General features: G+C 37.0%; 1 protein-coding gene across 7 annotated transcripts in view; it reads right to left on the reverse strand.

The window, feature by feature from the left end:
- RASGRP2 (RAS guanyl releasing protein 2) overlaps window positions 1–24,254 on the reverse strand; it is a 1,579,354-nt gene that overhangs the window by 564,929 nt on the left and 990,171 nt on the right. For 6 of the 7 annotated variants that reach the window (XM_044076007.1, XM_044076004.1, XM_044076010.1 and 3 more), the window contains one exon: window positions 13,131–13,293. The gene's annotated coding sequence lies outside the window, so the exon portion shown is untranslated. The remainder of the gene's footprint in view (window positions 1–13,130; window positions 13,294–24,254) is intronic. The other variant, XM_044076006.1, reaches the window with a different exon arrangement.

Here is a 24,254-nt window from a genome sequence, read left to right on the forward strand (position 1 = left end):
AGTTGTGCGAGTTCTGTTTGTGCACTGCACACTGTGCCAGGTTGTGGTTAACACATGTCTTGTTCCACGTAGTAGGGGTTACCTGGATGTCATTCATGGATTTTTGATAGCACACCTAGTACACTAAATGGTCCATAGTTTTTTTTTTTTACTATATATTCTTCTCCTTTGAAATGTGGTAGCCATTTTGATGGCTTTCATGCCATTTCACAGATGCTGTCTTTGTGACACCAGTTTATTACCGATGACAGACATACAATACAGGATGATACTTTGAGAAAGACTGGGGGTAGGCATTATCCACTGAGAGTTTTCAATGGTCCTTTAGTTTATCAGTTTATTTGCTACTCTTACTTTTGTAGCATTAAAGGCAGATTGTAGAAAGGGAGACTGTTGTGTTTATGTCAAAATGTGTCTTGCTTTCAATTTTTGGATGATGGTCCTTACACAGCTGATTTGAACTTTAGTAGTGACTTTGTGATTTGGTAAATTTATGAGGTTGTCCTTGCTATCTCTTGACATTCCAAGTATGATCACTGATTATGTTCCAGAAAAATAATCTCGATTTCTTTCATGTTGTGTTGAATAATAATGCTCGATTCCTTTTTCAGACATTGTTTCTATCTTTCCAGCCTCTAAGTATTTGTTAAAGGAAGATGACAGTCCCAAGCATTTGAAGGCTTCCATTCCATCTGGTTTTCATTAGTTCTACCACCGTCTTAACTATTCCCAGCAGAGCTGAACCCTTATTGTTATTCTTCTGGATGGAGATACTTGTCAAGAAATGACAGTAGAGTGTTGTCAAACATCTTTGATATAATGATGCTATTGGGTATGTCTATATGCAATTTTACATAGGTGTCTGCTCATCTCTACATTCTAGGTTAGAGATGAGGCTCGGGAACCTACAAAAAGGCTTTTGATTGGGTGGCAGGGATGAAGGAGTAGGGAAGAAATGTCAATTACTGGGCTTTGTCTTTGGTGTCACAGAGACAGCAGTAACTGTTTTCTTAATTCAAGAATTTTGTCTCTTCCTTTTCAATTCAATCACCTGCGCTAATCCTCTTATAACAGAATCAGACTTTCAAATTTCAAATTTTATTTTTTAATTCCTTTATTTACTGGATTGGACCAGAAAAAACAGTAGCCAGCATACCCACATTAGGACAATGATTAATTAGTAAGTCAAGTTGGGAGGCCAGTTGTTAGAAATATATATATATATATATATATATATATATATGGTTCCCCTTCACAAGAATGAACGGAAGCTCGAAACTGTAAGCTTGAGCCCAGAATCTCGAACTTCCATTCACTCGAAATTGTGAATGGGAAGTTTAGGGCTTAAAAAGAGAGTTCATTTACCTTTTTGCAAGGGGCAAGTTCCCCCTGCATCCTCGCAGCTAAATCTAAATGCTCCGTGACTGCACTATAACGGAGGACAGGGAAATCTTCCAGTTTGCGCTTAGGCATATAGCACAAACTGGACGATTACCCTGTCCTCCGCTGTAGTGTAATCTCGGAGTAGGAATATTTAAGTAGGGGTGGTGTGGGGGTTGCAGGGGGGCCTCCCCTGAAAAAACATAAGAAAGGGGTCTGTTTTTTTTTTTTTTTTTTTTTTTAGTTCCCCTTCCCATTTTCAAGTTTTTGTAAATTCGAGATTCTGGTTCCGGGCTTATGAATTTCGAGTTTACAGAAATTCGGTCATGTGAAGGTGAACTATATATATATATATATATATATATATATATATATATATATATTTTTTTTTTTTTTGCTTTTTTCACTTATAACTTTAGAAATTTTCTAGAATAATATGCTTTATTCTAGTATGCATTTTTCTGAAGGCTATGAAGTGAAAAACATGGATATCTATCATTATTTATTGAAGTGAACTTGGGGGAGGGGGATCAAATCAGGGACAAAGTTTAAAATATTGCTGTAATAAACTTAGAAAGTTAAGAAGGCAAAAGAAGTCCAAAGTCACTTGTGTAGGCTCATCCACACAGGCACAGCCACATTAAAACCATTCAGTATAACATGAGCTTGATAAGAGCTTTTGTCTCCACTCAATAACATCAGGTTGATGTTATTGAATTATTTTAACTTGGTTGTTTTTGCTTTTCGTGTTTTTAAACAGTATTATTAAAAAATATGCTCAGAGCCTTCATGAGTTACTTTGGACTTCTTTCGTCTAGTTCTTAGTGTTCAAGTTTGGGAAACTTAGAAAGTTGCTAAAATAATATATTTTGCACTAATATACATTTTCTGATGGATATCTAAACCTCAAATATCTGTCATGATTTAGCGTCAGGTTGTCTGGGTTTTTTCCTGCCCTGTTCTAGTTGGAGGTGCCAAATGAGTCTCTCACTTTGGATTTCAAATGGCCTAGCTACACTCATCTTTGACCTGTTGCTTTGCTTATGTGGTCTTTTCCAGTGAAACCTATAGTCGGGTATAGTATGTTCTTTGTCGTGCACATGTGTTTTTTTTGGCCATCTTGAACTTGGGGGGGGGGGGGCAATTGTACAATAAATGTTCATAACTGCTCAAACCTGAGCACACTAACTGGACAGCTCAAGTAGCATGCCTGCTGTAAACTGAGAACACACCAATAGAGAAAAGTCCAGCCAGACTTTCTACTGTCATTTATTGAGGGACAGAGCAATCTACAAGAAAAATCAGGTAATTCTGCAAAACTAAAACAGAAACTTACGTAACTTTCCTTGTATGTTTTTGCTGTTCCTCATAAATCTAGTTAGCACCTTTTCAGGGGAGACCTTTGGTGGTATTTATAGTACTAGAGAAATGGGGAACTTCCCCATACTCTTTTTGATAGCGCAGGTGGATGTAAAACATTTTGCATCACCTACCATTAATGCAGATAGGGCCTCAGTTAAACATCTCATCTATCTGATGATCTCATCTAACTGATGGCACACTCAGAAGTGCAGCAACTCCCATAAAGTGCACTGCATTATCAGCAATCCATCTACATGGTGTGGGAGTAGAACCTACAGCCTTCTGCACCTAACTATCCCTGCTTTCAGGTTTTATAGCTCAAACACGGATAGCCATTTGCTAAACAAAATATCTGCACACTGAAAACAAACTTAGTATGAGCAACAGTAAAATTCTCTTCCCTTGAAGTTCATATTGCTTGAAAATGCACTGAAACTCACATTGCTTGAAAATGCACCCCTGTACTTTTGAAGATTTTTTTCCATTAAGCAGTAAAACAAAATGTATAGGTTCATAGGTTCGTACTAGGCTATCTGCCCTAGGGCATTTATAAGCCTAGCCAGAGTGTGTGTGGCTTTCACCACCCCTTAGGATGAGAATACTATGCCCATTTAGGGTTTAGTTTACTGTGCTTCTGTCTAGTAGTGACACAGAGATGACCCCCGGGGTAAACCTACGATCTCCCATCCACTTGTCAAGATTTCTCTTGAAGAGAATCAGTGAGGGGCTCTACCTAACATGGACTGGGATTCTGTTCCAGAGTGTAGGGAGCCTCTGGGTTATGAATCTGTCCCTCCAGCACGTCCTATTTATTTCTGTGTTGAGGTTCAAATCTCTTGCTCTTGTGGCTCTGATGGATTTTGACTTTCTGAGGTGGAGCATGTCCATTAATTCCGGATTGGATATGACCTTGTACGTCAGGCATAGATCACCTCTGGGTAGGCGGTATGCGACTGAATAGAGCTGGAGTTTCTTCAGCCGGGCAGCATATGACATATGTTTGAGACCTTTTATTCTCTTGGTGAGGAACTTTTGGGGTCTTTCCAACTGCTGCAGGTGTCGGGTAAGATGCATCCCAAATGGGGCATTGTACTCAGTCATAGGCCAGATAAGAAGAGTACAGGGGCACAATGACCTCTCTTGATCTAGATGTGAATGCCTTCATGATAAGGTGGGCAATATAGAAGGTTTTCCTAACCACTTTGGCAATGTGAGTGTCAAATGAGAGGTTACTGTCAACTTGGGTCCCTAGGTCCCCGATTACCTCTTCCATACTTAATAGATTAACACCTATGTGGTAACTTGTGGGTACCTTGTTTTTCCCAAAGGGTAGGACTATAAATTTTTTGGCGTTCAGCTTAAGGCCATGGTTCTGGCACCAATTATCTGTTTCTATGAGGCCTCTCTGAAGGATGCTTGTGTCCGCTGGAGTATCAATTATGGTGCCCAGTTTGCAGTCATCTGTGAACTTTGTCAGCCACAATCCTCCTATGTTTGCCTGCACCTCAGAGAAATAAATGCCAAACAAGAGGGGTCCCAGGACTGAGCCCTGTGGGACACCGCTTGTGACCGGCTTAGAGTCTGACATGGCTCCAGCAACTCTGACCCTGTGGGTTCTGTCCTTGAGCCAGTTTGCAACCCATCTTGTGACATATGGGTTTACATTTAAGCTGGTGAGTTTGTCTATAATGCCCGAGTGAGGTATTGTGTCGAAGGCTTTTGCAAGGTCAAAGTAGGCTGTGTGAACTGCCTTACCCTCATCAATGGCCTTAGTGACAGTTTCAAAAAAGTCGACCAAGTTCAAAAGGCAGGATCTGCCCTTGACAAAGCCAAATTGGGTAGGATCCAATGTCTGTAGGTCCCCAATGTCTTTGTTTATGAGTTCCATAATGATCCTTTCCATAGCTTTGCAGACCAGGCTCGTCATGCTTATGGGGCGGTAATTTCCAGGGTCCATAGAGGCACCACCTTTGTGGAGTGGGACCACTGTTGCTGTACGCCACTCTTTGGGTACGTATCCTGTAGTAAGGCTAAGATTAAACAGCAGCCTTATGTGCGGGTTTAGTTCCTCTTGGAGTTCATGTAGCACACAGCCCGGGACACCGTCCGGTCCCATTGATGCTGTATTTTTAGAGAGGGCGGCTCTCACCTGGGCATCTGAGATGTTAGGGAGGCTATACTCTGCTGGGATAGATATTTCTCCTTTTGGAGGGGAGGGGGAGGAGAAATTTGCACTGAACCTGTATGCCAGAATGTTGGCAATGTCTGTGGGTTCAGTGTATTTTGTGTCATTTTGGACTAACTCTAAGCATATCTGCGAGTTTCCACCCAGGTTTCTAACATAGCTAAAGAAGGTCTTGTGATGGTCTTTTGTGTCTTTTGCGATTTTTCTCTCAAAGTTGGCCTTGGATGATTTTATGAGTGATCATAGTTTTTTGCTAGTACTGATCAGAGATGCCTTCCCTTTTGGGGATTTTGCTCTGTCATGTAGAATCTTCCTCCTCCTGTTGTAAAGCTTGTTAATGGCTGGGGTCCACCAGACAGGGCGCCTGCCTTTGGGGGAATGGGTCTTGGTTTTATTTGGGATTGCATGATCCATGCATTTTTGAAGGTGCCCGTAGAAGGCATTTATAATGGATTCAGTGATGTGGGTTGTGGTTTCCTCTGGCCCAGGGGCCTTGAAGGATACCACTTCAGTCTTAAGAAATGTGAAGTTGGCTTTTGAGAAGTTCTTCAATGTGGTCTTTTGTGCAAGGGGTGGGGGCGGGATGTGGATTTCCAGTGAGATTAATTTATGGTCTGATCTCACCAATGAGGGGTATACTTCCTGTGTGGAGCATTTTGTCCCCATGTTTGTGATGATCAGGTCTAGTATATTATCTCCTCTTGTGGGAGTGGTGACTACTTGTTCCATCGCATTTGAGTTTATGAATTCTAGGAACCTTTGGGCTAGGGTGTTGAGGCTTGAGTAATGTTCCCAGTCTATGTTTGGGTAGTTGAAGTCTCCCAATATGATGGTATTTGGAGAGACATTCATACTCTCCAGTGTCTTCAGGAAGGCTGAGTGGGGTTCCTGAGTTTGAGAGGGTGGTCTGTAGCATGCTACAAACTGTAGGGCAGTTTTGCCTATGGTTAGTTGCACCTGGATGGTCTCCGATGCTTCGTGCATTGCCACTAACCTGGAGGTGTGGGTATCTTTGATGAATATGGATACTCCCCCTCCTTTTGTGGTTCGGTCCAAGTTTTGGGGCCGGAAAGCATGATATGAGGTAATACCTGGTAGTGCTGAGGTGCTCTCAGGAGTCTTGAACCAGGTTTCAGTCACTGCACAGACATTGATGTTCTCCATACTGAGGAGGGCTTCGAGAGCGTGCATCTTGAGGTTTAGACTTCTGGCATTGAGCAGCATTACCCTTAGTTTTTCTCCGCTTGTGTTTTCTAGGGAGGTATGTTTGTCTTTTGAGCCTTGCCTAAAAAAGGCACTATGGGGGTGGCAAGAGCCTTGGCCAATATCCGGAAGCCCAGGAGTGACAGGTGCAAGCCATCCCTTGCGAAGCAGCGTGGCTTGTCAAGCATGTCATCCCAAGCAGACAGACAATGGATCCCCTTAGAATGACACCAGTAATTAAGCCAATTGTTAAAACTGATCATTTTGTCTTTGTACTGTGGCATCATTCTTGGTGAGGGTAAGATGCTGCTCAGGGTCAGGGTCATACCGGCCTGGGCTACATAATCAGAGAGCTCCTCTATGTCTCTTTTCATGTAGTCCAGGGAGGTACATCTCAGGTCATTCACACCGGCATGGACAATGACTGAGTCATATTTGTACTTGCTTTGGAGTGACCTGAGTGCTTGTGTTATATGGTGGATTCTAGCACCCGACAGGCAGCTTACTGTAACCTTTTCCTTGTTCAGTCTGGTCAGCGGGAAGTCAGTGTGTCTGACTATGGAGTCACCTATTACAAGTGTGTCTGGCATGTTGTTTGGCCTTGAGGGCTGTGACTGTTTAGCACACTGACTTTGTGAACTATGTGTTGCATGTGCTATGTCTTGAGGTAGTGGTTGCTTGGGTGTCTGCTTTGGAGGCCTCTGTTTTGGTAGATTTTTAATCAGAGCCTCCGAGTATGTTTCTGTGTGTTTATGTGTTTGGTTTGCAGTTGTGATAGGTCTATGTGAGACTGGGTTTGTGGTGTGCATGGTTACCTTCTCCTCCTGAATGGTTTTGCCAGTACTGAGTTGAGAGAGCTCAGCCTCCAGTTTGGCTATATAGTTGCATCTCTCACATATATTTGTATTTGTTGGGAGGAGGAGAGGGTTGTCTGTGTACATGAGGCAATTGTAACATTGCCTCAAGATTCCCAGATTCACCAGCTGAACAGGAGAGGACGCCAGCAACTGACCCTTCGACATGCTAGAATAGTGTAAAAGATTGCTGTGTAACTGAGTCAGAAAGGACCTATAGGGAAATGGGTACTCAAGGGGATTTAGGTGAATGAAGTACTTTATTTTTGTTTAAGAGTGCTTTACCTGTATAAAAATGCTTTAGGAGCAAGTGCTGGGCTTTTCAGATAGAGAATAGGCTGTTTAGATTGCAAGTAGAGCAGTTCCAAGGGAAAATCTGAAGAGCAGACTCTACAGAGCCAGAAATAGTTTAAACTTGATTAACCGGCGCCGCCCGATGCTGCTCTATGAGCAACTTCACGCAAAATCGCGCATAAACGGGCTTTATAGCAGGGGGTTGAAAAGAGCCAGGAATTGACCCAAAATGGCCAATAAACTGCAAGTTGCTGGGCTGGAACCACTCCTCTAGGGACAAATAGGTTGCTCAGTGCTCCCCACTCCCACTGGTGAACAAAGAAGCTTCCTCTTATCCAAATAAGGATATGGATAGCACAGGAACTATGACAAAGCCTAGAGATCAGCAAAATCTGAAGACTGGACTATTCTAGTTCAGTAAGGCGGGAAAACAAGGATTTTTTTTTCTTTTTTTTTTTTTTACAGAGACAGAAGAAAAAAGATACAGTAGCAAACAGTAAATGCTATAAAAAAGTGCAAACAGTTTAGAATCAACACAGGTACAGTATAAACAATATGCAGAGCTGTTTTTTATGCGAAATGCAGTCGAGATACAGTAATTAAAACGAAAGCCAGAAAAAATGCTTAAAAATCAAGGAAAGTCACTCTTTCACTCTCTGCTGCTTGCAGAACTCTGCAGGACACCACGAGGAGCTGTGCTGAGTCGTATACAAGTGAAAAAAGCTTGAAAAAATGGGCTTTATAGCAGGTGGTTGAAAAGAGCCAGGAATTTACCCAAAATGGCCAATATGAACCAATAAAAGACAAAATTACCCATTTCAGAACATTTAATTCAACTCTGATGATTAAGTGAAAAGTCTGGTAGTTAGTGTAGAGGAGTAAGGTTAGGCTGCAGCCAAGGTACACGGTATGAACCTGAGAAAGCTCATTAACTAACCTGCCATTCCTAACTTCCCATACATTGCTGTGCATGCTCCTTACTCCTAAAGTCATATGCACACACAGAAAATAGACATAATATGGACAGCATACATCATGTTGTGCCAGCCCCCCAGCCAGTGGGCCCTAGGCAACTGCCTAGGTCCATAAGGGTTAGATCTGGCTCTAGGTGCTGCAGAAGACTGAACTGTCCTTATATAAACAATACTTAAGAAAGGTAAGCAATTTCAATTTCCTTTTTAAATAATGTCACTGCATAAAAGCAATAATGTAATCCTGTTTGTGGGGATATCAGGATTTATCCACAGTTGACTAATCACTCAGGCTTCGCCTTGGTGACCAAACCACATAAACCAGGGCTAAATCCTGACACACCCACACACAGCTGTAGACTACTGGTTACATATATGCCCAAACATACAAACAAAGCCTTGTAAATGAGCAGGAGTATTAATTCTTTGACTTGGCCAATACTTCAAACTACAGAAATACTACTAAATGAACAGGTCAGGCCACCAAGGATGCATCATGCAATGAAATGTGATAAATCACTGTCTATTGCAGGCTAAAAAAACATAAATTATTGTTTTTAATTAATTTCAATGACCCTATTGAGAGAAGTGAGACTGGAAAACATTCTAAACCTGACAGCATAATTCTTTATTAAGGTGTTTGTGTGCTGAAGTTTCACTAGACCACTAAAGTAAAGAAGAGTCATTTTATCTGAGTTGCCTATTTGCAATAACATGTTGCAAGAAGAAAATCATATCTAGCTGACTACAAAACACATTTTCCAGACAACACAGGTAGAAAATAGACCCTTCAATCTCTTGAAATTGACAGAGGTAATGATGCTGAAATAAAGTAACATTAAAAGCCAATATATGTATTGTACATGTAACGACACAATAAAACATTTAAAATGAGGTCTGATTCGTTCATATCTGCTTCCTGTTCGGACTCAAGATACTGCTTAGAAAGAGAACGAGTTTTAAATTAAATGAGATATGACCTTAGTTCTGTTTATAGTTCACATTAATTTGGGGTTTATCTTTTCTTACTATATATTTTTTGTGTATGAAACAATCTTACTGCTATGAAGCACAGTCTGTGTCACTGTACTGCTTTTCTCCACCAGTGCTTGTAGCATCTGATTGTGCAGAGTTTAATAATCACCCTGACAATGGACAGGCATGTCACAGTGGAGGACAAAGACTTCATGTTAGCAGCTCATTGTGTTCAGAAGAATAAGATCCAGAGTCTACAGATATTGTTGTTACCAGTTAGAAAAAACAGATAAGAATTAACAAAACATTCAAAGAATGCAGGCCAAATTATGTCTAAACTCTATATTTGTAAGTATCTCTCAAAGACACATCATACTTTGCAGCACTGAATGTAATACATTAAAATGGAAGGATATGCTTGTGATTAAACTTTAGTAAAAGGATGGCTGCCGAAATAGCAATTACTAAAAAATAGAAATGAAAGTCTAAACAAATTGTATTTGAAGTATTAAATATTTTAACAGAGAGAAAATAACGAAGTGGGCTCTGTAGAAAAGGGTAGGAGAAAATTATACAGAAAAAATGCAAATTGTGGGAACAATACACACACACCATAATGTTTAGGAGGAGGACTGAGATTTAAGGGAAGGCAGAAACTGAGCCAGTTTATGTAATGCTGGATTGATGGCAGATATAAACAAATAAATGTGTGCTGTAGAACGTTTGCACCTAGGGACAAAATAATATGGTCCGTTTTCTTTTAGATAGTGTACGTTTGCCTATGTCTTAAGTTATAATTCAGTAAAGGTGCTAAAAGTACTTTGATTAAAGGAAAGCTGAAAAGTTTGAAAGTTTAATGATGATACACTGCGATAATGATAGTCTGAATGGCAGGTGTCACATGTCACTACAAATGACTTGTATATCAAATGATCTGTGACAAGGCTTGTGCTTTGTTCCCAAGGGAGCAGTTTGAATCATTGTCACTTGCATACTGATGACAAAATGCAGCAGCAGTGACACCATTAAGCTAATCCATGCAATAATATAGAAGACCCTTGAAGTCACTGGGAACACTTGGTCTATTTACTTAATTATGTCTTCCTACATTTCTAAAAGATTGAATCAAGAAAAATTCTACAAATCACAGGTGGAACTAACCTAGCAAATAACATGGCAAAAACAATGTAGCTATCTATGCCTGAAAGAAAATATGCACATAAGATTATAGCAAAATAGCAAATGTCTTCCCTCTCTCTCTCTCTCTCTATATATATATATATATATATATATATATATATATATATATTTACTTACATAAATATATATACACACACACATATATATATATATATATATATATATATCAGTAATATTTTCAGTGTAGCACACTGTCAAGGCTACATGCTGATAATGAGTTTTATCCTGAGGTGCAGAGTTTGACTCCTCATCTCCATTTACCGCAGAAACCATTATGCAGGTGCCTCTTTGCTTTGCTTATCTGTCATCTTAATCTACACTCCCATCATCACAGTGTTGTTTCCCATTCTGGACTGAGTTTGGTAGAACATCCCAGGACTCCACCATTCTTCCAATAAAAAACTGATTTCTATAAGTCTGACTTAAATCTTCCTTATTTGAGCTGCTAGTCATCACCATTTATATTGTGACCACTCCTAACTGCTTTTTTTCAATGTGTACATTTCCAGTGGCTGCAGCCTTTTTTTCTCCAAACATCATCCGCAGTCCTCTAACTACTTTAGTCAAATTTCTCTGTACACCCTACAGCAGGTAAGCATTCGGAACTTTAACGTCACCAAACCTACAAACATTATTCCATATGCAGCCTTCATGGCAGAATACTGACTTCTCTCTCCATTTATCCTTTCCACACAGTTCAGCATTGTTTTGACCTTCATTGACCTTACTTTGTGCTGTACAACTGAGTTGAGAGATAATGATCACTTTTGGAATGCATTTATACCTAACATTTCTTAGAGTAAGCTCCTTGACTGTATATTGCCAATGATTTGTCTGTAAAGTACACATTCTCAAGCATGTTTGCATTATATGTTAGTATTGCTCGGTTTGCCCACCCTGATTTACTGGGTCTTGTTAGAAGCTAAACATCACTGTTTGTGGTATCATCAAAGACATCAAGCACTCTTTGCATACCCCTTTTATGTAGTATATAGATGTAGTATATAGATATGGCAGATAAGGGTCAGCTCTAGCAGTGCTCCTTGTAACACTCCACTGATTACTTTTTCCTGAACAGCTTCACCCATAAACATATTTTTTACGGCATCCGCACTGTACTTCTACCTGTATCACCTGTTCATCTGCATACCTGCCTATACCACCTGTCCATCATCATACTCGTACAAAGAAGAGTACAAGAAGCATTTCTGAACACTGTATCATCAGTGTTCCCCCTGCCATGTTCACCTGGGGTCCACTCAGATAACTATTCCAAAATAACCAGTAGGACTTTCTGCAATGAAACACTGCTGTCCATCTACCAAGTCATCATTATGCAGGAACTCCAACTTGCTCCACCAAAGCATTATGATCACTTTCCTGCAGAGGCATCTAACACAAACTTATTCATAATTGTGGTGCACAGCTTGCCACTCTGGGAAGAAGTAGGACTACATCATCTCCCATTTCTTTCAATACCATGTTGAAGTCTAAGGAAATTCTATCCAGAGTCATCGGGGATTCCCAAAGCACATCTACTATTTCCTTTAGATTATACAATTAAGCATCACCTTTACCTTCAAAACATTCAGTATGTTAAGTTCCTTCACATCTTGTGTCTTTGTTTCATCAATGTATCTATGCTAATTTCAGCCCCTTTCTTCATTTGCATCTTGGTACCCTCCCCTTCAGATAAAAATCTTACAAATCTTACATTGGTGAGCCTTTGCCAACCTGTATTAAATATTTACCTGTCTAAGCTTTATGTCTCACTAGGTTTCTTTCAAAGTCTGTTTTGGAATTCATTTAGCCCTGTCTTTTTTCCATTCACTATTAAGCTGCTACTTTCTTTATCCCGCTAGGGTTCCTATTAAATTATCGAAGAAGCATTCTTTCGAATGCGTCTTGATTGAACTTGGAAGCACAAAAAGGCAAAATAGTGAAATGGCATAAAAGAGAATTCTTTCCCTGGGAAAGAAACTGCTTGACTTTTCTTACTTTGCCATTTTTGTGACTATAGTGCGATCGCGGAGTTGGTATATTTAAGTAATGTTTTAAATTGGGTTTTTTTTGTGGAACAGCAATTTTTGCTGTTCTAAGCATTCGAGATTGTAAGCTTTCATTTACATGGGTTCGATAAATCATTGTTCGCTTTTTTAAGCGTTTGATGATTTAACATAGACCCTCCGCATATCACTTCTGTTTTATAAATACAAGTGTCCCAACATATTTCATCATACATTGGTTAAGACACAATTTTAAAGCCCACACAATCTCAGTCAGTAAGTAAGTTGCCATTAACGTCCACCTTGGAATTCAGAAAATAAAGACTATAACTGGCCCTGTCCATTGCACACTGTCAAAACAAGTCCCCAAACAAAACAAGTGTGAACATGTGTGCATAAAATGTTATAAGTTTTATATGATCAATAGTATTCGAAAAAAAACGTTTAACGATAATAGAAGAATTCACAACTGAGCATCCAACTGCAAAGCTGTTCTTCATTTAGCCAAATACATTTTTTATGCCGAAAAGAGTCATATGGAAGTAACACTTTCTCTAGTGTTATTATATACTTCAAGATATCATCAAAGTACATCAAGTATCATTTGAGGAAATTAAATAGGACGTGATCTTCCGGAAAAAAATACATTCCAACTACAAGAGCTCAAACTGTTTAAAGGACTAAAAAGTTAAGAACTTACTTCACTCCTTACCAATGATATGGTTCTTGTGCAGACCAAGTTCTCAAAGAATGATGAAAGAAATCATTCAACAGATAAAGAAAAAGAACCCAGTAGCATATTCTAAGGCTGTTTTCTTCCCATCACTCTTTAGGAGAATTGTTTGCAATGATTCATTTTTCATCTGAAACAGAAAGGCAAACTCTTTAGGTCCAAAAATTCAACAAAAAGCACAAAACAAAGAAAAAAGATGCACCTGCCATTATTAATGTGTATTTGTACCAAAAGAATCCTTAAACTCTACCCTTTACGTTAACCTTCAGTAAGATTTTTTTGGTGTACAAAAGAAAACTGCACATTTAGTAATCATATTTGGATTCTTCAAATCAAAATCAAACATAAGTTAGTATCACTATATAATGAATACAGAAACATCAAAACACTGAATTGATGGAGAACCAATACAACACAGTTGATTTCTGACTTTGGATGCTTCTTTTATAAGTGAACACTAACAGATACAAAGCACATAATGAGTTTATATTACATTTTTAAATGTTAGAAACCAGGTTCCCAGTATGCCATTTAAATCAAGCAACACTCTCAAAACAGTTAGCAGCACTAACCTTGAAATACACAGTAAGATTCTTATGACAGCTCTACATAATGAAATTTAGAATTTTTATAGGTGGTCTCTGCCCACCCCCATCAGTCAGTAACTTTCCCAAGTTACAGAATACACTAAATAGAATGTTGGACTTCCTTGGATTAAAATATATTTAAAGGAAATACCAGTTTTGCATGTAAACTATTGCAAAGTACTGATTATTTTTCATGTATTTATGTCCATAAGGGTAGAACACTGATCCATGAGGAGCTTTTTCAGGTTTAGCCTATGGTTGCAAATATTGAATATATGGATTAGTAAGAAATGTTTTTGTTTTTTTTCACCATCACCCCTTACCTGACCATGATCTGCCAAAAGCTCCTAATTCACTAGATCTACTGGACCCATGTTCACCTTCCCATTCTCAACCTGACCCATGTCCAGGACCACTGAGCAGAATGAAGATGCTGGTACAGCATCACACTGTCACTGGGGAGCTTGCTTTATCCTCTCCCAAACTTGCACAATCTGATATGGCTGACTTCAGGATCTACATGAGCACTTCCGCAATCTCCTGACCCAGTGATGTATGGCTTGCAGCATAGACCTCACCAGACTCAATGCTGTTATTGAAGCCAGTTTCCCTCCCACCCACAATGATCATTCCCCATCTTCCCTGCCAGGCTCCTCCAGTGCCCATCTTACTAGTGAAATACTTGCCATCTGAGATGGTCAGGATTTTATCCCTCTGCACCATGGAGTCATGGACTAGTAAGATTGCGTCTTGTAGTTTGTAGTGGGTATTTCCTCTACAATGAAGGAAAACAGGTGTTAGCATATAAACTTCAAATAACTATACAAACTCCTAACCTGCTTTCCCAAGCCTGCAATCAATAAGCAAAATTAACATAGGTTAAATGAAGTCTAACAAAACCTAATACATATAATTATCAATGTTTTCCAGCATCCTTCCACAAAAATGCAAACTATGTTTATTATTTATGTGGAGGCAGAGGTCAGATAAAAATGAAAACTAAGAGAGTAGGGGGGACAAGGTAAAATAAAAGGAAGAGAACATGACTGGATAAGACATTGGAACAGAGGAATGTACAGCTTCTCTCTGTTGACCTGTTCTTCAAATGGCTGAATAAATCTTTAGTGTCAATAAGTTTAAGTAAGTTTATATAAGTTTACTAAACATATCACAACATATAATGCAATGAAAGTGTCAACAGAAGGATCAAGACATGAGATGATCCTCTAGAGAAATGCATTTCAAATGCAAGAGACCAAGCGGTTTGAAAGACCACACAATTAAAAGTGCTTCATTCTCACTGTGGTCTCATGCTAAGTATATTTACAAAGTGAAGGTGTGGAGGACAAAGACTCACAGACCTGGGAAGTGACAGAGTGCAAAACCTCTTGTGTCTTGTATGTAAACACTTAAAATTATGTTTCTATTCACAGTTATATGTTAAGCTTACAGATAACATTGCTTTTATATAACTCTAGATAAGTAGGCAGTTTTATCTATCCAATTTTTTGAACATTCATATTATTTTTAGTGGTAGCATGATTCAGAAATCTGCTGTTATACCTTGCCAGTATTTTCTGCAGGTTAGTCTCATGTTCTGCCCACATATAAACTTGCATGCCCTCTCTCTTCAGTTTAGTGCTACACATGCAATCTTCTTCCAGCTGCTTCATGGGAAATGTACTTTTCTCTCTTTCCAGATTACAGTGACTGTGAATAACTTGCTGCACGCTATAGGAACTCAGTATATGAAAGTTATGCTGGCTCCAGAGTTCACATAAGGAATTCTAAGCTATCTGTCAAGGATTATATGAAAAATTAGTTCAAAGGTCAAGGGCCTGTGCTCCATCAATGATGAGCTTAAACGTCATAACTAGCAATCACTACTAATGTAGGGTTAAATTTTAGAGAAGCATCACTTGTATGAGGAACTGTAGCAGCTACTGCAAGTGTATATATGAGGAGAGCAGTACTATCTTACAAACAAATGTTTCTGTCATGAGTTATTATCCATTTAATTTTAACTGTGCTATGCACTGCTACTGTTAGGGTAACTAAATATATTCCACCAACGACCAGCAAAAATGATAGTGAACACACAGTGATGAAGAAATAATTATTTCTTTATAATTTCTCCAAATCCAGACCGGTTTTGGCTATTCAGCCTTTATCAATGAATACAATAAAGTTTTTTGAATGAAATGTAGCAGCCTGCATTTATACTAGTCCCTAATTACCTGGAAGCAGTGGTACAGCACCACCTAGTGAATGGAGTATCAAACTGCATATTCCTTCTCAGTTAAAGCATATGACCAGTGACATAAAATGCCAGAAATGTAGATATTAAGTCATATTTTCAAAGATAAAAATCCAAGCTTTGGAAGTAAGCCATCATATGAACATACACATTACATGGTAATAAACCAATACCGTAGTCTATTTTATAAGTGCATATCTTGGTATTCAAAAGCAGAAAATATATACCACTAGTATATATATATATATTTAAGTGCGATGACCACATGTTGAAAAGAACTTAGAAAATAATAATAAAAGTAATGATCATATATTACAAAATAAGGTCAAAAGAATTTTATGGCCTCATTGTCAGCTATATTATTAGTTATAATAATTAGAAATAATCTCTTTATGGATAGTACAAATTCATCATTGTAATTGTACAATACTCAATGTTTCAAGCCATCATACCAGATACTAATACAAAACCGTACATATACATGTTCGTATCCTAAACAATTTTTTAACATGCTTTGTTGAGTATAATGTGAATGTTGGTAGGCCTAACCACCACTGATTTTTTCGTGCTACTTCTTGAACTATATGAGTATATGATACTGTGACCATGGTTATGAAATCATCCAGTATTATATGAAACTCACAAATGGTCATTCAGACCTGGGGGGAATAGACATCCAAGGTTGGTGATCCAATATTGTTCCTTATGGTTTAAAATGTTGTGCCAACCCTGTTTGTTGTTTCTATCTCCCTGAGATGCCTGGTCTGAGGAACAACAAATGGCTACAGCAGAATCACCCACCTGTAAATTGCTAACCTGCTGTGTTGGCAAAGGCTGTTTACTTTTTCTTTTTGTGGTTGGGAGGACTGACCTTGGTACTGATTGATCATTTCATGGTCAAGCTAAAAAGTGTGCTTCTTTCCAGGGGTAGACAAGCAACAAAAGAAAAAAAAATGAAGTCCTTAAAAGTCATGTTTTTCACAAAAACACTGTAAAAAGCACTTTAAAACACTTGTCTCCCTGAAAAAGTAAGACAAACACAATTTCTCAACAGAACAACAATGATTTTAAATACTTTAAACAACTCTAAACTGACAGGAAAAAGAGCACTCATTTAAAAGTGACATTCAACTAAAACAAACTCCAAACTTTAAGTCCTGTCTATATTTATAACTATATACTGCTTTTAATCATGCAACCTGTTTAGTATTGTATAACACTCTTACACAAATCAAATTGTATTAATCTCGGTCTTCATTATAGTGCCAATTGAGGATTCTAAAACCCCATTTCTACTATTTAAAAAAAATATTCTTTTTCTCTATAAGTTCTTTGTAATATTTGCCAATTTAATGGTACTTTACACCTGGGGCTTCTTCTAAAAATCAGCCTGAGTGCTAACTTGGTCCATTCCCAGTACAAAATGGCATTAAATAAACAAGTAAAATAACTTTTCTCAAAAGGAAAGTATTAATAATCAATAAAGATAAATGAATGGAAGTCCCCTTTCAAAAGAGAACTTATCTGCCCAGCAAAGGAACAGCACAAGCTGACCATCACTCCTCAAAAGCCTCAGTAAACTTTGGAGGGCTTGGCACTTAATTTTATCTTTTAGTCAGTTCAGTGTGACTTTGGGCACATGGAAGATGCCATGAAGCTTTGGAAGCTGGCTGGCTGTTATATCCTTGGGAGGATATAACTCGTATATCTAAGGCTACAGCAGCAAGATGCCATGAAGCTTTGGAAGCTGGCTGGCTGTTATATCCTTGGGAGGATATAACTCGTATATCTAAGGCTACAGCAGCAGTAATCAATATGACAAACATAATTTACTCCACAAATACAGTGGAGAAGTGGTCATGATTGAACCTCAGAACCTGAAGCAGTGAGGCTAAGATCTTAAACTACCAGCCACCAATGCTGTGCAAATGGACAATACTATCCATAATCCCTAAAATGCAGAAGCTTTCTGGGAAAACATTCTGTTTCCCAAAGTCTGATTCATTTGAAGGCAATTAATTGAACTTAGTCACTTCTACAACAATACTTTAAAAGTCAACTAGAGCTGTGCTCTTTGGTCAGCAAACCTATTCTAAAACGTATTTATTTACAAAAGTCTTCCCCTGTGGTACATTGCTTGAATACATGAATTGAAAACAGGTTAAAGGACTGATAGAACATGGCTGTGTTACACATCACACACATATATAGGACAGTACGTGACTGATCACATCAGCTATTTATGACATTGAAATGTCTTGTTTGTGAGAAAGCAATTATACAGTCAAACAATCGCAAATGCTAATTTTTTAAAATATTATTTCTCAAGCATTGCACTCCTCTTCATCTGTCATGTAGGTTATATAAACACCTGCATGGTACGTCTCCACAATCCAACAGAAGCTATTTAAGCAAATAAGCATATTTTCTTTTTTTCCAAGATGTTTTTATTTATTATAATAACAAGAAAAAAAAAACAGCTAAACTACATACAATGTCCATAACAATTAAAAAAGCAATATAACACTTAATATTTCTCTAAAAGATTAGACAATTTTGTCCAAGCAATTAAATGATGAATTGTGTTGTTAGTCCTTGATTTTATAGCAGCAGTCTCAATCTTACAAATGTATTTCACAAGATGAAAAAACTCAACTTTAAAGACAGGAGTGGATTGTGATTTCCAACAATTTCTTTGCTATAGAGAGGATAGACCATTTTTTTAGCAATGACTTCAGGAACATTGAAAAGGATAAAGGAGTCAGAAATTACACAGTTGTCATTCCATAGAGCTTTACAAAGATATTTAAAGACTAACCAAAATGGTGAAATTATTTTGCAATTAACTATATGTATCCAGTCACAATCAAGGTTGTCCATATCCCCAGCATTTCAGTCCATCATCCTTGTACATTATTGATGGTCTATGTGGGGTGAAAAAACATCTATGTAAAAATTTGCATGTGTATACATGTCAGAACAGGGAAGATGTGGATTCTTTCACCAACTGTAAATTAAGTTTTGTATCTTTTTCTGAGAATACTTGTTTAATAGCTTCACTTGAATAATTCCAAAAGGAAACATCTGTTTTGCTGAAAGCATTTCTAAGAATTTTATAAATAACATATATGTATGAAGTGTTCTTGGGTGAGCTATTAATTGTGGAGATAAAATCCAAGATTTTTAAGTTACTCTTATTATATGCCTCTAATGAGGGTAAATGTTTAGTATGTATAAAATCCTTACAAGTATGGATGTCCAGCCAACTGCAATTTTGCAAACTATATCTGCTAATCAAATAGTCTGCAGAGCTTATTTTATTAGCCGAGAGAAATTGATTCCAATATAATAGGCCATCCTTCTTAAATTCTAACATTTTCTGAGCATCAAAATACATCAAACATTCATTTGTGTAGGCAATAGGAAACATAATTAATAAATTCTTAATTGATTAGAAAACATAAGCTTTTTAAACAGCACTATTTGGTTTGTAAGAGGTGTAAGAACAAGTTTTCACCTTTCACTTTGAATGTATATTTTTAAAATCCTTATAAAGATGTTTGTATGTATTTGAGTATATGCTTCAAGCAATGGCCTATTACTATTAAGAGCTAAGGTTTCATGGACTGGTTTCCAATATGATGTATAGGATGCATTATTCTAAGTAACACTAATTAATAAATGCAGAGTTTAAATAAAAATCAATATTTAGAAACGCTATACCTCCTTCATCCCAGCTTGTTTTGTGCCAGAGAAGAGAGAAAAGACAAATTCTTGTTTTTTTTTGGGATACCAAAGGAAGTTGAGTAATAGGTTATTGATTTTCTGTTTAATTTTGACAGGTGGGGGAATTATTAGAGCTTGGCCAATGAATAAGAATGAATAAGATTTTAGGTAACAGTATCATTTTGATTAAAGTTAGTCTGTCTTCAAATGGGAAGAAGAGTCTGTTCCAACTGTCAATCAGAATTGTAATTGAGTTTATATGTTGTTGGTAATTAGATGCAAGTATTTTTTTTATAATTAGATTCAATAATGATACCTAGATATTTAATATGTGCACCCTCCCAGTTCATTTCTCTTTTTGATTTAAGTTTCACAGTAATATTTTTATTTACTAGAAGTGCCTGAGTTTTGTTGTGATTGAATTTTAGACCAGAGATGTTTGCAAAAAAGTCTAGATTATGTAACAGGTGATCTACTGAATTTTCAATATCATTAGAAGTTATTAGTAGGTCATCAGCAAACAGTTGTATTTTTGTCAGATACTTTAGATTCTTTAATGCTGCTATTATTTCTAACATAATTTGCAAGAGGCTCAATAGCCAGGGAAGAGAGTAAAGAGGCGGAGGGGGCACCCCTGTTTAGTACCTCTTAATATTTCATATGAGATAGACAGCTCCAATCTTTACATAGGCTGTGGACTTCTCAAATAGTTTTTTAATCCTATAAAGTTTGGGGAGAAACTGTATATTTGCAGAGCTTTAAACAGATCTGGCCAACTTAGGGAGTCAAAAGCTTTATCTATATCAAGGCTTAAAATAGAAAGCTCATTTTGTTTCTTGTTTGCCAAGTCATTAAGAACTGTAATCTAATTACATTGTCTTTACCTTTCGGTTTTTGATCACACCAGTTTGGTCTTCATGAATTAATATTAAAATAATATTATTTAATCAGTCTGCTAAGATAGTCATGCATATCTCACAATCAATATTAAGCAAATAAATTAGCCTCTATGATATGATAGGAGAGATTATAGCATATTTCAATGAGGGAGGGATGCTTGCTGTAGTTTTAAGTTCTTGGAATTGAGTAAGATTTTCAAGATGCTATCAGGTAAGTGCTTGTAAAATTCCAGAAGTAGACCATCTAGCCCTGGTGCCTTGTTTGTCTTAAGAATTTTTATTTGTTCCTTTAATTCCTTAAAGGAAAAGAGTTTATCTATGTTATTAATATTGTGTTTGGATACCTTCTTTTGAATATTATTAGCAAGAAAGTTGTCTATACTTTTGTTACCACTTGTAGATGAGTTATTAATATTTTTGTAGTGGTTTTTACTTTGATAGTCTGATTATTTCTAGTATATATTATTTCTTTTATATGACCTTTTTCATTTAAATGTTTAGATCTAAATTGCAATCCTATGCATACTCTTGGGATTAATTGAGTAGGATTGTAATTTGATTTTTTCCAGATTTGTTGATATTTTATGCTGCATGATATCCTGATATTCCTTGTTCAGTTTACATATGTCAGCTAATGCAGATTTGTCATTTTCTGTAAGTTTTAGTTCAATTCCTTTTTTGTATGTATACCAGTTTTTTATCCCACTCTATACCAGCTTTTGACTTGACCATTTAAGACTACCTTTTGAGTGCCCCATGGGATAATACCTGAAACCTCTCCATTATTATTGATTTCTAGGTAAAGCTTTATTTCATCTAGAAACCATTCTTTAAATCCTTGTACTGTTACCAGATAAGCAGATAGTCTTGGGTAAAAGTTTAAAGGGCCAGTATTAGGTGTTACATTGAAGGTGATAGCATTATGGTCAGACATAGGGTATGATGTCAACACTATATTATCAATTTTGACTAATAAAGAACTGGTTACAAAGACTGTCTACATTGGTCTGCACGCCAAATCTGTAAGAGTAGTGAGAATATTTCAGGGAGGATAATATTTTTATACCATCAACGCCAATTAGGTTTCTGTCTTTTATAAAGTTGTTCAAGTGCTTGGCAACAGGGGACATATCTTGAAGGATTAGAGCATGTAGTATTGGTGGAGGGCAAGATACAATTAAAATCACCTGCTAATAGTAACTCACCTTTAGACTTTAATGTTATGGTGTCTAAATGTTTTTTCACAGTTTTAGTCCCAATACCCAGTATGCAGTAGATGTTTCCAAGAGTGTACATTTTCTTATCTAGTTTTAGTATGACTAAATCAATCATACCATCATTGCTCGAGTACGAGTCAACTATTTCTGGAATTCTCATTGATATTCTGTGTAAAATTAGGACACATCTTCTCTTGTGGTTGCACTTTAAGCTTACCAAGATCTTATAATCCTTAAAGGTAAATTTGTTTAGATCTTCTGATACTAAGTGAGATTCCTGAATGAAACAAAATCTGCTTTATGTAGCATTAAATGTTTGTGGGCACTACTCCTTTTCATGGGGTTGTTCAACCCATTGGCATTAAAAGATACAATGTTAATTATCATTTGATGGAAACTTCTATTTTAAGTAAAATTGAAAAGTGCTTTCCTTGATTCATTATGACAAATACATTATTTAAAAACTCTAAATTTGAAAACAATAAAACTTTATATTTTAACAACCTTCTGCATGGATAAACTGAATCCAGGCTTACTGTGTCAATCATAGAAGACACACAGTAACTCTTTCATGACATCTAGTGGAAATTCCTAGCTACTGCAGGTTAATAGCAAGCAGGAGGGGAACTGCATGTACATTAAAAACATATAAAAGGAAAAATTAAATGTAATATACTATGCATGCATGAGCTAAAACATGAAGCTGTATATGATTTCTTATTTTTTTTATCTAAACAGACTAAGATAAATTGATTAATCATAATTATCTGTTACTATGAGTAGTAGAGATTATAATGTCATTAGAGCAGTCAGGAAAACTATGCATTTAAAACTGTCACTGTCAAAAACATATTTGTAATTCTTATTTACATATAAATGTAATTCAGATTAAATAAATCATTATTTATAGTAAAACATATGCTTATAAGACTTTCTAGATAAAAATAATTGCTAAATGAATGAAAACAGTTCAAACGATCATTCTTGAATCTGATTTGCTGTTAGAGTTCAGTGAAGAGAAACGGGTTCAAAGGTCATGCCTACTTCCTGAAAGACAACACAGACTGTTTCTCATGAGTCTGTGAGCTAACTGAAGCCTTTAGAAGCTCCAGCTTGTCAGAAAAGTTGTCAAAATTCCATCAAAAAAATTAAGCTGCATTTTTTTCACTGAAATTTTGTAAATGACCAGAGACAGGATGTGGCAACAATAGTAATATGGGTTCTATGGCTTCTAAATGCATTACCTCAGGCAATCCAACTCTTACACAGTTGGATACCCCCTCTCTTTAGTATTTTTTTGACTTGCAGATAGACCATTTAAATACAGCACAGATGTGTTGTAGTAAACTTAAAGCTACTGAATACGCTGCAACCATTCCACTACCCAGACTTCTTACAAACATCTATAGAAACATAAAATTACCCTCAGGGACACTGACTGACTTGGGTTTCAAACAGCCATATTAAACTCTGGTTATTTAGCACTAAGGGTCAATGTTATGAGTGGGTTCCTATCTTTCGAATGCATCTTGATCGAATGTAAAAGAACAAAAAGGCAAAATAGCGAAGCGGCTTTTAAGCAAATTCTTCCCCTGGGAAAGAATTCACTTGGCCGCTTCCGTTACTTTGCTATTTTCGACACTGTAGTGCGATCTCAGAATTGGTTATATTTAAGTAGGGGGGATGTTTATGTAATGTTTTACATTTTTTTGTTTGGAACTGTTCTGAGCTTTCAACATTGTAAGCTCTTGCTTACATGGGGTCGATTAATCATAGTTCTTTTTTTAAGCGTTCAATGATGTAATATAGACCCGTCATGAGCCATTACCAACTTCATTACAGAATATTGAATCTGATTCTTTCAGTCGGTAATTTGAAGTTGATTCTCTACCTAAAAACTGTGCAACTCAGAGATAAACACGTAGCCAGATAGTGTTCCTGTGCTATTCCTAATAAGAAATACTTCAGTCTAGTAGATTTCTCCAGTTAATAAATGAATAAAAAATTTCTCAGAGATATGTATTTCACAATGGCAGCCACTTCCTGGTAATGTCAAATGAAAACATGTTGCAATTTCTGTGCAATGTTATTCAACAAATCATTACAACTATTTTTGCAGTTATGTTTTATGATTTTAAGCAACTGTTTCTGTGTATAGAGACTGGAGAACTATTAATATATTTAATATTTCTAGAATAGCCTATATAATATTCTTTTATACCAGGGTGAAAGATATAGCCTGTTACTAAGCAAAGCGAACACAATAAATGCACTTGTAATATTCAAGGAGGCAATCTAGGAAAATAACTTTTTGATAAGCCCTATCTCTAGTTCTGAATTTGATATTTTAAATGTGCCAGACAGTGGATATTACAGGCTTATACAAAGGAAGAATGCTACTATGT

Source organism: Protopterus annectens, chromosome 6.part1, assembly GCF_019279795.1.
Source record: "Protopterus annectens isolate FY-2018-M chromosome 6.part1, PAN1.0, whole genome shotgun sequence".
Classification (NCBI taxonomy): Eukaryota; Metazoa; Chordata; order Ceratodontiformes; family Protopteridae; genus Protopterus; species Protopterus annectens.